The sequence below is a fragment of the Triticum dicoccoides genome, chromosome 2A (genome assembly GCF_002162155.2).
Source record: "Triticum dicoccoides isolate Atlit2015 ecotype Zavitan chromosome 2A, WEW_v2.0, whole genome shotgun sequence".
Classification (NCBI taxonomy): Eukaryota; Viridiplantae; Streptophyta; class Magnoliopsida; order Poales; family Poaceae; genus Triticum; species Triticum dicoccoides.
The window spans coordinates 459,728,847-459,733,751 of NC_041382.1; positions in this window are offsets into that span (position 1 = coordinate 459,728,847).

Consider the following 4,905-nt stretch of genomic DNA (forward strand, 5'->3'; position numbering starts at 1 on the left):
TAGTAGAGAAGAGAGAGGGCCCACTAGGAGGTGGTGCATGCCCCCCTTGCCAGTCTGAATTGGCAAAGGGGTGGGGGTTGCGCCCCACCTTTCCCTCTCCTACTCCCCCTCTCTTTCCCCCTTTGCTACTCCGGAAAAGGAAAGAGGAGGGGAATCCTACTTGGACTAGGAAGTCTTAGTAGGACTCCCCACACCTGGCGCGCCCCCTTGGGCCGGCCACCTCTTCCCCCCTCCTTTATATATGTGGGAGGGGGGCACCCCAAAGACACACCAAGTCTTCTCTTAGCCATGTGCGGTGCCCCCTCCATAGTTACACACATCGATCATATCATCGTAGTGCTTAGGCGAAGCCCTGCGTCGGTAACTTCATCATCACCGTCGTGCTGACGGAACTCTTCCTCGGCCTCAACTGGATCAAGAGTACGAGGGATGTCATCGAGCTGAACATGTGCTGAACACGGAGGTGTCGTATGTTCAGTGCTTGGATCGGTTGGATCGCGAAGACGTTCGACTACATCAATCGCGTTACTAAACGCTTCCGCTTTTGGTCTATGAGGGTACATGGACACACTTTCCCCGCTCATTGCTATGCTTCTCCTAGATAGATCTTGCATGATCATAGGAATTGTTTTGAAATACTACGTTCCCCAACAGTGGCATCCGAGCCAGGTCTATGCGTAGATGTTATATGCATGAGTAGAATGATATGTCTCCAACATATCTATAATTTTTGACTGTTCGATGCTATTATATTATCTGTTTTAGATGTTTAATGGGCTTTAATATGCACTTCTATATTATTTGTGGGACTAACCTACTAACCAAAGGCCAGTGCAAATTGCTGTTTTTTTGCCTATTTCAGTGTTTCGCAGAAAACGAATATCAAACGGGGTCCAAATCGGAATGAAACCTTCAGATTTTTGGAACAGACGCAATCCAGGAGACTTGGAGTGGACGTCAAGGAAGCAACGAGGCGGCCACGAGGTAGGAGGGCGCGCCCAGGGGGTAGACGCGCCCTGCACCCTCGTGGGCCCCTCATGGCTCCATCGACCTACTTATTTCGCCTATATATACTAATATACCCCGAAAACATCCGGGAGCACCACGAAACCCTATTTCTACCGCCGCAACCTTCTATACCCGTGAGATCCCATCTTGGGGCCTTTTCCGGCGCTCTGCCGGAGGGGGAATCGATCACGGAGGGCTTCTACATCAACACCATAGCCTCTCTGATGATGTGTGAGTAGTTTACCACGGACCTTCAGGTCTGTAGTTATTAGCTAGATGGCTTCTTCTCTCTCTTTGGATCTCAATACAAAGTTCTCCTCGATTCTCCTGGAGATCTATTCGATGTAATACTTTTTGTGGTGTGTTTCTCGAGATCCGATGAATTGTGGGTTTATGATCAAGATTATCTATGAACAATATTTGAATCTTCTCTGAATTCTTTTATGCATGATTTGATATCTTTGCAAGTCTCTTCGAATTATCAGTTTGGTTTGGCCTACTAGATTGATATTTCTTGCAATGGGAGAAGTGCTTAGCTTTGGGTTCAATCTTGCGGTGCTCGATCCCAGTGATAGCAGGGGAAACGACACGTATTGTATTGTTGCCATCGAGGATAAAAAGATGGGGTTTATATCATATTGCTTGAGTTTATCCCTCTACATCATGTCATCTTGCCTAATGCGTTACTCTGTTCTTATGAACTTAATACTCTAGATGCATGCTGGATAGCGGTCGATGTGTGGAGTAATAGTAGTAGATGCAGAATCGTTTTTGTCTACTTGTCACGGACGTGATGCCTATATACATGATCATGCCTAGATATTCTCATAAGTATGCGCTTTTATATCAATTGCTCGATAGTAATTTATTTACCCACCGTAGAATATGCTATCTTGAGAGAAGCCACTAATGAAACCTATGGCCCCGGGGACTACTTTCCATCATATAAGTTTCTAATCTATTTTATTTTGCAATCTTTACTTTTCAATCTATACAACAAAAATAACAAAAATATTTATCTTATTATCTCTATCAGATCTCAATTTTGCAAGTGGCCGTGAAGGGATTGACAACCCCTTTATCATGTTGGTTGCAAGGTTCTTATTTGTTTGTGCAGGTACTAGGGACTTGCGTGTAGTCTCCTACTGGATTGATACCTTGGTTCTCAAAAACTGAGGGAAATACTTACGCTACTTTGCTACATCACCCTTTCCTCTTCAAGGGAAAACCAACGCATGCTCAAGAGGTAGCAAGAAGGATTTCTGGCGCCGTTGCCGGGGAGATGTACGCACAAGTCAAGACATACCAAGTACCCATCACAAACTCTTATCCCTCGCATTACATTATTTGCCATTTGCCTTTCGTTTTCCTCTCCCCGACTTCACCTTTGCCTTTTCTTTGCCTTCTTCCCGTATGTCTTTTTGTTTGTGTTTTCACGTGCCTTCTATTTGATTGCATCTTTGCTTGCTAAAAATTTATTGATATGGATCCCCTTAAAGTGTTCTACTTGGATCATCTTCGATCCTTATGCGCTCGTGTTGAAACCCCAACTAGCCTAGTTGATGGGAAATCTTTATATGAGCATGCTCATTTTGTGTGTCACCGTTTGTCTGAAAAAGGGAGACTCTTATCGGATCAAATAAACAGATTATTGTCTTATGCTTGTAATCTTTGTGAAATTTATGATTTTACTTGTTGCTCTAAGAACCCCAAAAAACACCTTCCCTACCTATGTGAGCTTAATGAAAATGAAATCTTATCCTCTTATGCAAAGGGTGTTTATAGTTACTATGATATCGAACAAATTGAAGAATTTGTTGCTTTTAGGTGTGCTTATGAAGTTGCTTCTTTGAGTGAAAAGTATGATATTACTCTCTACGAATCTGAAAATTTTGACATACTTAAATATTGCTATGAAAACTATGCTCATAATGTCTATGTCAAAGAATTTATTGAAAGAATGGCCGTTGCTTTGGAAGAAAATAATGATATGCATGAATCTATAGATAATTATGATTCCTATGATTTGATTGAAATATCCCTTGATGAACATGATCCTTGCTATTCTTGTGGCCATGATGCCAATATTTATGAAGATGAATTTTCTATAGTTCCTTATGTTAAACATGAGATCGTTGCTATTGCACCCATACTTGATAGTTCCTTCGATGAAAAGCATGATTGCAATGATGTTATTATAAATTCTCTTAATTTCAGTTGTGTTGATGATATGCAAAACCTCAAGCTTGGGGATGCTAGTTTCTCTATGACTACTATTTGTTCCAATGATCATGATTGGGGTGATTCTTCTTATGATCTTGAAAGTTTATTTAAGCCCCATGATGAATATGAGATTGATAATAATGTTTGCAATAATATTGAAAGTGGGCTTGGAAGAGTGTCAACTTTAGATCCCACATACTTGGAGAATGTTCAATCTTATGAAGTTTTTGATAAAAGTGGGTTTGGAGAGGTCATGACTTTAGTTAATGTTAATCCCACTATTTTGGAAGAGTGTCAACTTTGCATACATGTGGATCATGTTAAGAATATTTTTTGTGATAGCTATATTGTTGAGTTTGCTTATGATCCTACATGTAATTATTATGAGAGCGGAAAATATGGTTGTAGAAATTTTCATGTTACTAAATTACCTTTCGTTATGTTGAGATTGCTATTGTTTCTTTCCGCTTCCTTGCATATGCTAGTTTTTGCTTGCCTTGATAATTTGTTTGCCTATAAGATGCCTATGCATAGGAAGTATGTTAGACTTAGATGTGTTTGTCACGTGTTTTATGATGCTCTCTTTGTGCTTCAATTCTTGTCTTTCATGTGAGCATCATTAAAATTATCAATGCCTAGCTAGGGGCGTTAAATGATAGCGCTTGTTGGGAGGCAACCCAATTTTATTTTTATTCATTGCTTTTTGTTCCCTTTTAATAATAAATAATTCATCTAGCCTCTGGTTAGATTTGGTTTTATGTTTTAATTAGTGTTTGTGCCAAGTTAAAGCTATAGGAACTTCTTGGATAACAATTATTTGATCTTGCTGAAAAAGTCAGAAACTTTCTGCTCACGAAAACAATTGTTAAAAATCATCAGAAAGTGATAATATACTGATTCCAATTGCAGTACATCAATAAAAAAATTATCTAAGTCTTCCTATTTTGGTAGATGTTTCTGAGTAACACAAGTTTGCATTTGATACATATTACTACAGACTGTTCTGTTTTTGACAGATTCTGTTTTGTGTGTGTTGTTTGCTTATTTTGATGAATCTATGGCTAGTATTGGGGGGTATGAACCATAGAGAAGATGGAATACAGTAGTTTAACACCAATATAAATAAAGAATGATTTAATTATAGTACTTTATTGTGGCGGTTTGTTTTCTTGCACTAACGGAGCTCATGATATTTTCTGTTGTGTTTTGTGTTGTGAAGTTTTCAAGTTTTGGGTAAAGATTTGATGGATTATGGAATAAGGAGTGGTAAGAGCCTAAGCTTGGGGATGCCCAAGGGACCCCAAGGTAAAAATCAATGACAACCAAAAGCCTAAGGTTGGGGATGCCCAGAAGGCATCCCCTCTTTCGTCTTCGTCCATCGGTAACTTTACTTGAGGCTATATTTTTATTCACCACATGATATGTGTTTTGCTTGGAGCGTCTTGTATGATCTGAGTATTTGCTTTTTAGTTTACCACAATCATCCTTTCTATCCACACCTTTTGGATAGACACACATGAATCGGAATTTATTAGAATACTCTATGTGCTTCACTTATATATTTTGAGCTAGATAATTTTGCTCTAGTGCTTCACTTATATCTTTTTAGAGCACGGTGGTGGTTTTATTTTATAGAAATTATTGATCTCTCATGCTTAAATTATATTATTTTGA